Raw genomic sequence first — 13,707 nt, forward strand, 5'->3', positions numbered from 1 at the left:
AGCTGGAGACCAGACCAGATCACAGGTATGTTAGTTTTGCTCAAAATAGGTATGAGTCTTATAAGAATGTATTTCGTGTTTAGATGCTATGAAATGCTTGTAAATTGCTGCCTGCATTGATCTCACTTGTAATATCGGTAGTCCAGGCTGTAAGAAAATATGTACGTTTTTCCTTAGAACTTTGAAAATGTTTGCTGTGAACTTGTGAACACAGGCACAGGAATTATCTCCCCCTCCCCAGCCAGAAAGCCTGTCAAAATCAGATGGATCATCAAGGAACATTGCAATAGAAAGGATTGGTGAATGGCCTTATCACATCTTGGAAATCTTATGTGCCAGGAAGTTCATCCAGTGGACTTGGGAGCTGAACGAAGGAAATAATACAAAGCCACAGGAAAATTGTCCATCTCTTTGCCACTTGAACTCTGACGGGGCTAGAGGCACCAAACTGCCTCCTCAACCCATCCCGAAAGACACTTGAATTGACAGATATAACTCGGTCACTCTTAGGATCTAGATGGTGACTCGTGTGTGTGTGTGTTTGCTTGCTGTAACCTGTAAATAACTCTTGTTTCTTTTTCCTAGTTAATAAACCTTTTGATAGTTTATTACAGGATTGGCTACAGGCATTGTCTTTGGTGTAAGATCTAGGGTACCAATTAATCTGGTTTCTTGGGACTAGAAACAACCTGAAGAATGTGTGACCTTTTGTGTGACCATTTCTCGCTAAGTCCAGTTTGCCTGGGTGGCAAGATGGACTGGAGAGTCAAAAGGGACTGTCTGATTCCATGGCAGCAGCGGCTCCAGGCCCCAGCGCTCCAAGCACGTGCCTGGGGCGGCAAGCCGTGGGGGGCCACTCTGTCGGTCCCTGCGAGGGCGGCAGTCAGGCAGCCTTCTGCGGCATGCCTGCGGGAGGTCTGCCAGTCCCGCGGATTCAGCGGCAATTTGGCGGTGGGGACGCCAAAGGCGCGGGACCGGCGGACCACCCGCAGGCATGCCGCCGAATCTGCAGGACCGGGGACCTCCCACAGGCGCGCCGCCGAATCCGCGGGACCGGGGACCTCCCACAGGCATGCCGCCGAAGGCAGCCTGCCTGCCGTGCTTGGGGCGGCAAAAAAGCGAGAGCCGCCCCTGTTCCATGGTAACACTGTTTAGAGTTCACATTTGTTACTGGCTTGGTAAAATCTAATTATAGAACATACCACCAGTTTGAGATATCTGCCCTGTTTTTGACAGTCTGCCCTGACATGAGCCTCACCCGACAGTGTCTCATCCCTTGAGTTCTATTCTATCTAGGTTCTTATGCCACACTCATCACGTTAGTATCTAAGTACCTTCTACCAGCACATTAAGCCATGCTACTACTCATCTGTCATGTACTGTTTGTGCAGTGTTTTTGTCGGAGTTTAGGGTTCTTTATTAGTTTTGTTTTATATATCTATATAGATCTCTCTCTTTCTCCCCCCTCTCTCTCCCTCTCTAGATATATCTATGCAAAAATTGATGAGCATGGACTCTGAACTCTAATTGGCTTGAGCAGGAATTCAGGGTACTCAGCACCCATATAGGAAACCCTGAGCATCTCACCAGAGCAGGCCCCCAGAGTCCTGAATATTGAGTCAATTAAATGTGTGAAGGGAATTAATAACACAATTATCCTTCTCATGTTGTTTCCTGTCTCCCTTTGGAGGGAACATGTGATTTTTATGTTTATACTTATTCTGCAACTTTAATTATTAAGGATTCAGTATAAAAATATATTGTATATCTGCCACACTTCAGCAACCCTTAAACTCCTAAACTCTATTGTCCTTTGGGCTTCAATAATGTATGTGTTACTGAGCTAAGTACCAGAATTACTACCTTTGAAGAAAATCCTCCTATGAACTGGTTGCACACATTCAGCAGCATTTCAAGCTGTCTTGTCAGACCCGAAGCCCACCACCAACCATCTCTACCCCCCCATCCCCCTCACTGACCTCTTATCTACGATGTTGGCTCTTGGGACGCTCCCAATATTGTCTCCCTTTCATCAGAAGTGGAAGGTTACAGCAGCTTTACTTTTACAGTATCTTTGATGGCAGTCTAGTCCCGATGGGGGCTCTACTCAAACTGACGTCCTTTTGAAGTTCCTGCCAACACAATCAAAATGTGCCACATGGTGTTTTGAAGCATTAAAAACGATTAAAACCTGTGTCCCTCTCCGCCCCATAAACACAGCAAGCAGGGCTAGTTGGCATGGGTGGCAGGTGAACCGGCCATTGGGGGAGGCTAGCTCCCGGGCCCTCCCCTTCTGCCCAAGGCCCCAACTCACTCATCCCTCTTCCCTTCCACCCCCTCTCCTTCCTGAAGCCCAGAGCACCCCCACCATGGACACGGCCCCCCGCCTCAGGAGCCCCCAATCCTGGAGCACCAGGCAGGAGACACAGCCGCAGTATCCCAGTCCCAGCCCCGGAGCACCTGGCAGGCAGGGTGGCCCCGGCCCCAGTGCCCCCAGCCCCGGGCCTTGCAAGCACCGGCCCTAGCTGCCCCCAGTCCTGGCAGCAGGCCGGCCGGCCCAGCCCCAGCCCGGCCCATGGAAGGGTACGAACTGGAAGGAGGCAGGAGGAGACCTGGGGGCAGAGCGTGGGCAGGGCCATCCTGGGCTGTTTGGGGAGGCACAACCTCCCCCAGCCTATCATATCTGACACCCATGCTAGTTGGTACACAAGGGGTTGTGGTCCAATGTGCCCTTTCAAATTCTGCACTAGCCAGCACCTGGTTATACTCAGGAAGTACAAGCACTAGCATTCTGGATGCTTCAGGTGGAGCACTGTAGGGGTGCTGAGGTTAATGGGAGGCTCTCCATTAAATTACTCTTGGACCAGATGTTAAGAGAAGGCCTCTTGCTCCCCTTGTGCCATCCAGGCAGCGGCAACCAGATTCTAGCCCAGCACACAATGAAAAACATTAAGACCCTGATCCTGCATTCTTCCTGAACCCCAAAACTTCCATCGACTTTGCTGGCAGGTTTCAATTCCTGAGGAATACAGAATTAGGTCCAGATGTTGCAGAACTAGCCAAATTAGTTCCTATTGCTATTTTCTTGCCTTGCTAAAGTACTTTGTTATTGAAGAAGAGTGGGTGAAGCAGAATACAGTAAACAGAGTCAATGGCCAGCCTCACGAAAGAGAAACAGTTACACATGATAAATACACTCATGTTTTGAGACGTTGCTATGAAAGTTGTTAAACCAGATTAAATCCAATTCTTTTAGTCCAGTAACACTTATGCAAAGTCAATTTTTAATGATAAGAATGACGGTCTCTGCACTCGTTCTCTGCACAGAACAATTGTAGCTTTTAGAGATTAGCGGGTTGCAAATCTAAACACTTCAATTAAAACTTTTTTTATAGTGCCATCTAAAATGAGGCATAGCACCAGGGATTGTGGGTGACGTATGCTCTGGGCTATTGGCCAGAGATTTGAACTCTCATGAAGAAAGCTCTCCAGATTGCCTTGAAAAAGGCTATAATCAATCTCCTCTGTTTGTCCATTGGACTTTGGATGAGAGAGAAGCCTGAAGGCTGCCAATATTTATGTATTTATATTTGAGAAATTCAATTTTTTCTGACAGTGACATTCATCAAAAAACAAAAAACAAAATAAAGCAACATACTACAGTGGTTAATTTTTCTTTTCTCTTCCATTGCAACTGCACTATTAAATTTCATGAAGTTCTCTCCAAGCACTTTAAAGCAGTCAGTTTAAAGAATCAAGAAGGGTAGTGGGAGAAATTGCATTGGGAAAGTTTTCCTAACTATACCAATGGGAAATTTTTGAAAAAAAAAAAAAAAACAGTATAGACAATGCTATATTCCTACATAAATGCCTCTGTTGAGTTTCCGCTTCAGCTCATCTGGTAGAGCATTAAATTTTGGCTACTTGGGTATCCCAACAGATGGTCTTCGGTTAGTATATTATTGATTTGTTATTAGTTTATAAATTAGTATAGAAGGTATTTTTTTCTCCGAGGGATGCAGTGTCCTCAGTGGTGGACTTGTGAATGTCACTGTGCCATTGGTTGAGTGAATATTTTCATACAAGGTAAGACAATATGTTAACAGAAAAAAAAGACAGGAAAATTCAAGATACATGTGTCATGTATGTATGTATGTATAGAATAAACATGACAGGATTCCTCCCTCCCTGCACAAATCAGGATGAGAGACTCTTCCATCTCCTTTGGCTTTCAGTTAAATGAGAACATTTGAAAAACAAGTTACTTCTTTTTACTCATCTAATTTTGCATTAGAGATATTTCTCTCCCACTTAGCAAGTCTGATCTACCCCCTGTCCACAAGTGCATACACTTCAGAATGGAGTATGAACACCAAGATGTAGGCAAACACACACAACAACATTTAAGCTCTTGAATGGTTAGATATTTCAAGATTGTCTGTCACTATGTTTCCAATTTATATAGGACATATTGTACTGCATCAATTCTGTTTTACTATAAGCATTTCAGCCTTTTAAATATGAATTATGTAACTCCCCTCTCTTGTAAGAAAAAAGATAACAATGACATTCAGTTCATGGATTCATGTTTATAACTGGAAGTGGTGAGCATTCTAAATAGGTCATTCATTTATTTTTCAATTATTTTCTTTTAATTTCTATGTAATTTTTGATGCCTGCATGGCTATCAGATATAACGCTTTTTTCACCCTAACCCTCAGTCTTATAGATCACAATGAGATCAAGCCAAAGAGGATAGGTTAATGTCATGCTATTTTTTCCTTCAACTATTCTACTTACAGAGAGTAAGTGGACGCAGGAGAGATTATTGAAAAGAGGTCAGCTCCTTATTTAAATGGACAGGTAGAGCATATCTGTCTGATGAGTGGTCTGATTTTAGATATTGGACAAAAGCATCCTTGGTGTAATTCCAAAGTCTGTGGTATTACAGGGTATTTAGTAGGGATGCATTTCACCCAAAAGAGCTTGACATTGAAGACCTGATTCAGTGTGCATCTATAATTCAACATTATGTACATTTCACATGGGGTCTGACCACCTCCTGCCAATCATTCACTTATTTAATAAGGAGGGCATGGGAACCGAACATATCCTTTCCACACATATGGACAGAGAAGGAACACCATGAATAAGACAGAAAATAGACCATATTGCCTCTGTATAAATCCATGGCACTCCCACATCTTGAATACTGTGTTCAGATGTGGTTGCCCCATCTCACAAAAGATTGGAATTGAAAAAAGGTACAGGAAAGGGCAACAAAAACAATTAGGGCTATGGAACGGCTTCCGTATGAAAAGAGATTAATAAGACTGGGACTTTTCAGCTTGGAAAAGAGGCGACTAAGCGGGGATATGTGGTCTATAAAATCATGACTGGTGTGGAGAAATAAAACAAGGAAGTATTATTTACTCCTTCTCATAGCACAAGAACTAAGGGTCACCAAATGAAATTAATAGGCAGCAGGTTTAAAACAAACAAAAGGAAGTATTTCTTCACATAACACACAGTCAACTGTGGAACTCTTTGCCAGAGGAAGTTGTGAAGGCCAAGATTATCACATGGTTCAAAAAAGAACTAGATAAGTTCATGGAGGATAGGTCCATCAATGGCCATTAGACAGGATGGGCAGGGATGCAAAACCATTCTCTGAAGTGTCCCTAGCCTTTGTTTACCAGAAGCTGGGAACAGGTAACACGGGATGGATCACTTGATGATTACCTGTTCTGTTCATTCCCTCTGAAGCTCCTGTCATTGGCCATTGTCAGAAGACAGGATACTGGACTAGATGGATCTTTGGTCTGATCCAATATGGCCATTCTTATGCTCTTATGAATAGATCATTCACTAACCTAAAAACACAGTCCATTCAAAGGCTATCAGTTCTGTCTCAAAAGTAAATGCATTCGTAGCAAAGGCAAACCTTTGAAGATATAGACACAATGAGCCAAACTGAGCCCTGCTGAAAAGGTCATGGAAATCAATGAAGTTACAAAGGGGATGAATTGATCCCAATGAGACGTACTAGATTGGTGACAATGGTAAGGAGGTCCCTCACTGGACTTGTCTACACTGGATAATTATAGCAGCTGCCGCTAAACATATTAGTGCTGGCCCATGTGCAGCTAGCACATTGCATAGCCATTTGCATTATCGCTTTCATTTCATTTGCATTTATCCTTCCATCCAGATACAGCAATATGTTTGCCTACACTAGCCCTACGATGTTACACATTGACACAGGCTAAGAACACAGGGCTAACAGAAAAAGGACAATGCACACCCACCGGAGCTCCTTGTGAATACACGCACTTACAAATTCTTAATTTCTTTCCTGTGACTATTCACAAAATGTTTCCTATGTCTGGGAACCGACCCAGCCCCAATGCTGTATCTGCTATTTCCACAGACATTCCTGCCAGCAAACTCAGTGACTAGAATACTGGGCTTGGAAAGTGACTGTAAAAAGAAGACTAAGTAGAGTCCAATGCAAAATGAGTTTTTATTTGAGTAAATATTAGCAGGAATTTTTTGAACTACTCTGCCAACTGCATAATTGCCTCTTACCTATAGATCAGAATAGGGAATATTTTAGCATTGGCAGGGCGATATTGGGAGGCTTCCACTACTTGTGCTGAGCTTATTTTAAATTAGACACACATTCAGCTCCCAGGATTCTCAACCTTGCATTTTTTTCTCGAGAACTAAAATTCATTACAAAATAAAATATGTATGACATTTGAAAATTATCATGAAAGACCAATACTCATAACTACTGTATTTTATATGAGAAAGTCAGACATTTCTTCAGTTGTCAATCAGCCTTATTCACTTCAAAGGACTGCGGATGTTATTTTCAGCACGAACTTTGTTTTCTCCCCAGAAATAAATATAATTACTTCATGGAGATTTCAACAGTTCTTCTTATTCATTATTTATTCTGGCTTTGTTTGTAAAACATAGGGGCCAGATCCTGAAGTCTATTTTCACTAGCTTTTAGTTCTTACTCAAGAAGAATTCCCATTGCCTTTACTATTAATTATTGGTAGTTCAGTAGAGCTTTGAGCAATGGGAAAAGAGGATTATTGAAGCATACTGAATATAGGATATGAAGGAGAGAGAGAAGTGAGCCAATGCATATAGTTAATTACATAGTTAGCATCAGCATTACAGGTCCTAGATGGGTTCACTTTGAAAATAAAAATGAGATCACTGTATAGGGTCTCAATCACTCTATGGGCTGAACCCAGACTGCTTGATGCATGCACACAGCTTGCATCCAGATTGTGCAGAATCTAAGACTTCATTAAAAGGAACAATAATGTTGCTGTCCTTCCTGTTTTGGAAAAAAAAAACAACCAACCAAACAACCACCTTCCAAATGTGAACCAAGCGGGCCTGATTCTGTCTTTCTGAGGCTGCTGGTAGCCAGACACAATGATTCAGAGGTGTGAACTAAAACAGTGGTGATCCCCAACAGCACTGTCACACCCGCTGTTGCCCTGTGCTGAATGAATCCTCCCCAAACCCATCACTGTTTAGAAGAGTTTCTTAGGCAACTGCTAGTTGGAAGTACAGCTCCTGCAGGAACAATGACCCTATGGCGGCTGGGAAACTGAGAAATGGCACCAGACCCGAGTAGTCCCAATTTCCACAGATCTTGAAGAATCAGTAGGTTCTGGAGCTGAATCTCTGCCAGCCCAATGAGCACGAACTCACAGATTTCCCAGTCTTTCCACCATCCGGTGTGGACTCGCTCTGATGTAGCCCCTTGCATGTATTCCTAAATGTTTCCTAATCCATCAAAACCTGCACCTAGCATTTTAAACAGCTACCTTTAAAGATGTGATCTTTACTGTTGAGTCATGTTAAGTCAGTGTTTCTCAAACTGGGGCCGCCGCTTGTGTAGGGAAAGCCCCTAGCAGGCCGGGCCAGTTTGTTTAACTGCCGCATCCACAGGTCCGACCGATCGCAGCTCCCACTGGACGCGGTTCGCTGCTCCAGGCCAATGGGGGCTGCTGGAAGTGGCGCGGGCCGAGGGACGTATTGGCTGCCGCTTCCAGCAGATCCCATTGGCCTGCAGCGGCAAACCGCGGCCAGTGGGAGCCGTGATTGGCCGGACCTGCGGACGGGGCAGGTAAATAAACCGGCCTGACCCGCCAGGGGCTTTTCCTACACAAGCGGCAGCCCCAGTTTGAGAAACACTGTGTGAAGTGAACATCATTATTTTTATCATAATCCCTTCAACTTACTTATGAAAACTGTACTTTTACTTCTTTGGGGATCAATACGGTTTGCCTGCAATCACACTCATAAAATGGAGAGCTCAAATTGCATGTGAGCTGTTTGCCCGTTCATATAGGTATCTGTAAATGTAACACACTTATCCTGAACTTGGCAGGCAACTGACAAAATTACATCCAAATCTAAGGTGCTTTATTAAAATATGTAGTTAAAGCAGTATCTAAAGAAAGAGAACAATATGGCTTGGTAGCCTTTGAATTTAATGATTCCACATTAGCCATGGGATAGCCTGAGAACTGCACATGGGAATATTTCATCCATTGATTTGCATTACAGTGTCAATGACTGATTTGCCTAAACCACTTTGGGTTAAATTCGCAAAGAAACGTAGGTATGGTGACACTGAGTATTACTATACCTTACTTTTAAGCACCTAGAAAATCACTGGGATTCACGAAGCAAAGTTAGGTACCTAGGTTCCCTATATAACAAATAGGGAGGGAGAGGCACCTCAGAATGAGATTCACAAAACCCAACACACTAGGTGGCGCCTCGCCTAAGCTGGCATCTCCCACTGGCTAAGCCGAGGGATGTGCGATAAACCCCGCCACTCTCTCAGATGGGCACCTAAGTCCAGGCTGGAGGGACGTGCTTCCCTTTGCTTGTGATTTTGTTTAAACCTTCGCTTGGGTTAGGCACCTATGCGGTTTTATTTGGAGGGTGGATGCAAGTCTCTCTCCACCTTAGGAGTAGAAGGGATCTGCCACATCTCAGGCGCATGCCCTAACTTCTGCACTATGGCAGTGGTTCCCAAACTTGTTCCGCCGCTTGTGCAGGGAAAGCCCCTGGAGGGCCGGGCCAGGCCAGTTTGTTTACCTGCCGCGTCCGCAGGTTCGGCCAATTGTGGCTCCCACTGGCCGCAGTTCGCTGCTCTAGGCCAATGGGGGCTGCTGGAAGCGGCGTGGGCCGAGGGACATACTGGCCGCCGCTTCCAGCAGCCCCCATTGGCCTGGAGCAGCGAACCGCGGCCACTGGGAGCCGCGATCAGCCGAACCTGCGGATGCGGCAGGTAAACAAACCGGCCCGGCCCGCCAGGGGCTTTCCCTGCACAAGGGACGGAACAAGTTTGGGAACCACTGCACTATGGGATAGTCTGATGTGGGACTCTCTGTCTCTTCTGTGGGAGCTGTTCCACTGCATATATACAAAGCAAGAATCCTGGGGCCAAAGAGAGGGAGAGTAGAAGCATGAGAATGTTTCTGTAGCCAGGTGGTTAGATCCCTCATGTGGGAGAGCCAGGATCCAGTCTCTGAGCTTGTATGACTTAAAAAAAAAAATATTTATCCACAATGGAGCAGCTTCAATAGAAGAGACTGAGTTGAGCCACGCATTGGCACATCCCATAGGCCGGTGGCTAGGGCACTCACCTATGGTGACCAGACATCCCGATATTAAGGGCTGTGTCTTATACAGGCAACTATCCCCACCTAAGTTCCCTCTAAGCTGCGTGGCTGTGCAGCAACCTATTAAGCACCGCGCAGGCGCTCAGGGCTGCGTCGGGGCGAGATGCTTCTCCCTCAGCCCCGGACCTGTCACAGCTGGGGGAAGAGGCACCCCTCCCCTGGCCCCAACCCAGCCCTGGCCCGGACCTGCCATGGCCGGGTGAGAGGCGCCTATCCCCCGGCCCCAGCGGGGAGAGGTACCTCTCCCCCCCACACACCCTCCCAAGCCCAGGTGCTGCTGTGGAGAGAGAGCTGATCCCCATTGTAGCCCCGCCTCCTCCCCCCCCCCACACCTCAACCCTATGCCCCAGCCCTGAGCCCCCTCCCAGACTCCGAACACCTCGGCCCCATCTCCACCACATGAATTTTGTTACGTGCACCAATATGGAGGTGCTATGTCACACATCACTTTCATATTGGTGCACATAGCAAAATTAATTCCTCACATGTGTGGGAAAAATTAGAGGGAACACTGATCCACACCTCCTGGAAAAAAAAAAGTGTCCTGATTTTTCACACTTGCTCTCTGGTCACCCTACGCTCACCTGAGAGGTGGCAGAGCCCTGTTGAAATCAGGCACAGTGGGGACTTCAACTGGGGATGTCTCCTACATCCCAAATGAGTACCTAACCACTGGGCTAAATGTTCTGAGGGAGCTCCTTTTCCTCCTCCACTCTGCCATTTTGTGCAAGCTCACCTATAGGGCTCCAATCCAGTAGGCAAGCTCTGAGAATGCCTTTGATATCAGGCTCCTCAGGCAAGTTAGGTGGAGGAACATCTATCTTGCCCCATTCATGAAGCACCCTGGGACTCAGGCGTCCAGACACCTGGCGTGCTGCTGCAATGCACATGCTCAGAGGAAGAAACATAGGCATTAGGAAACATTTAGTTCAAAAAGTTAGGCCCTGAGCAATTGTAGGTGCCCATCGGCTTCAGGGCAGCTGACTGGGAAGGGGGGGGGGGTGAGGGGAGTCTGTGAATCCCAGTGGGGCCTGCTTCTGGGATTTAGGCACCTAGAGTGGCAGTTAGGCACTTAAGTCCTTTGTGAATCTAGCCCTTTGTAAGTGTAACAAGGGTGGTTCTGCAAGTGGTTATGGGCTAGATTTTAATCGTACAACAGCCCGTTTCCTGGCACAGCTCACTGCACCCTCCATGTATGCTCAGCCAAGGTTCTGCTCCTACCTCCACCTTGCTCCCCTGGATGGATGCACAGCAGTAATTGCCATCTGGACTCATGAGCCTTAACAGATGTGCTTTGCCCCAAAAAACATGTTTTTATGGTAGCATCAGTGGTGCTGCTATTTAATTATATTCCCACCAATGCTCATGCTGCGCAAAGATTTTTTGCATTGATGGAAACTGACAGGACCATCCAACTCAGACTACATCAGCAAATCTTTTGTTGTTCCTGAGTTCAGCAGTTGACTAGCATAAATCTGGACTCTTTGGTACAGGTCTCTGGGAGCGGTCTGTCTGGCCTGTACCTGCAATTTCAATTTATGAAGACAGTTGAGCACATGTTGTGAAGACAAGAATATTAGCTTGGCCCCATCACCCCGTGCATGTTCACAAATTAATTCCACTTTTGAGTCGTGTGGTTCATAATTCTGAAACTAGCACAAAAGAGCTGGCTACGTGTTCGCTCTTCACTTGATGACTTTGTGAAGGCTTAGTCGTCTGTTTGGCATGAGTTGTATTACTTTATATGGCTGTACATCAAAATTGAAAGCAAACGGCTCTGGCTTCTGCTGCTGTCACTTAGAATTTGTAGAGGAAAAAATGAGTGCCTGAAAAAAAGCCCACCACAATTATTGACAGAGCTGTTAGATTAGGCTTAAACTTAACAGAAACATCTTCAAAATAACCCAGGCAACCAGTGTATACGGTAATGTTGGGTATCAATTTGCAATGAACAATTTATTTAGCTAATTTAGAACTTTTCAGCTCACAAATTGTCTTAGAACAGATTCAGTTTTACTAGTCTATTCACTATTCAAAATTGTTAACTAGAGCCGAGCTCTGATCCCTTTAATCATGAGAGGTAGCAGCTTGTCCTACTAATGATTCCTCCAGTGATTTCCATGAGACCACTTGTTGAATAGGATATTATTACCCCATGTGAAGAAGGGGTAGAGCTCTGTGATTAATGGATTTTTTCAGTTTTGTGACAATTCTGAACAATAAAAAAAAAACCTGTATTTTGGGAAAAAGTCAGATGATGTAGTCACATCATATGATGATGACACTCTTTCTATTCCAATAGTAGCTCAAGAGGATATTAAACAGCTGCTACTGAAGTCAGACATTTTAAAATCAACAGGTCTGGATAACTTGCATCCAAGAGTTTTAAAAGAGCTGGCTGAGGAGTTTGCTGGATCATTAATGTTGATTTTCAATAAATCTTGGAACACCGGGGATGTTCCAGGAGACTGGAAAACAGCTAATGTTGTGCCAATTTTTAAAAAGGGTAAATGGGACGACCTGGGAAGTTATAGGCCTGCCAGTCTGACATTAATCCCTGGCAAGATAATGGAGTGGCTGATACAAGACTCTATTAATAAACAGTTTAAGAAGGGTAATATAATTAATGCAAATCAGCATAGGGTTATGGAAAATAGATCCTGTCAAATTAACTTGATATCTTTTTATTTTTTTTAAGAGATTACAAGTTTGGTTGATAGAGGTAACATTGCTGATGCAACATATGTAAACTTCTGTAAGGCATTTGACTTGGTACCATGCAACATTTTGATTAATCAGCTAGAACAATACAAAATTAACATGGGACTTATTAAATAGACTAAAAACTGGCTAACTGATAACTCTTAAAATGTAACTGTAAGTGGGGAAATCATTATTAAGTGGTTATGTTTACAGTGGGGTCCCTGAGGGATCATTTTTGACCCTACACTATTTAATGTTTTTATCAGTGACCTGAAAGAGAACATAAAATCGCCACTGATAAAGTTTGCAAAGATTGGGGGAGTGGTAAATAAGGAAGAGGACAGGTCACTGACACAGAGCTATCAGGATTGCTTGTTAAGCTGGGTGCAAACAAACAATATGTATTTTAATATAGCTAAAATGTAAATGTGCACATATAGGGACAAAGAATTTAGACCATACTTACAAGATGGGGGACTCTATCTTGGGAAGCAGTGACTCTCAAAAAGATGTGGGGGTCATGGTGGATAATCAGCTATAAATAAGTTCCCAGTGCGACACAGACAAAAAGAGCTAATGCCATCTTTGAATGCATATATAGAGAAAGCTCAAGTAGGAGTAGAGAGGTTATATTACCTCTATTTGGCATTAATGCAGCAGCTGATGAAATATTGTGTCCAGTTCTGATGCCCACAATTCAAGAAGGATGTCAATATATTTGAGAGGGTTCCAAGAAGAGCTACGAGAATGATTAGATGATCAGAAAACATTCCTTACGGCAATAGAATCAAGAAATTCAATCTATTTGGTTTAACAAAGAGGAGATTAAGGGATGATTTGCTCACAGTGTCTAAGTACCTAAAAGGGGAACAAATATTTAATAATGGGCTCTTCAATCTAGCAGAGTACAGTATAACACAAAGTTGAAGCTAAACAAATTGAGCCTGGAAATAAGGAGTAAATTTTCAATAATGAGGGTAAAAAACCACTGAACAATTTATCAAGGTTCATGTCAAATTCTCCATCACTAGCAATTTTTAAATCAAGATTGTTTTTTTTTAAACAAAAAAACAACGCTCTATTTCAAAACAAATTATTTTGTGGGAGTTCTATGGCCTGTGTTATACGGGGGATCAGATTAGATTATCACAATACTCATTTCAGGCCTTGTAATCTGTGACTCTATGAAAAAAAAACAAATAATTTCAGCTTGTATGGAAAACAATTTTCAAAAATTTTGAAAATTTTGGCAAATGGAAGGGTTGAAAAAAGTTTC

Source organism: Chrysemys picta, chromosome 9 (assembly GCF_011386835.1).
Source record: "Chrysemys picta bellii isolate R12L10 chromosome 9, ASM1138683v2, whole genome shotgun sequence".
In the NCBI taxonomy this organism is placed as follows: domain Eukaryota; kingdom Metazoa; phylum Chordata; order Testudines; family Emydidae; genus Chrysemys; species Chrysemys picta.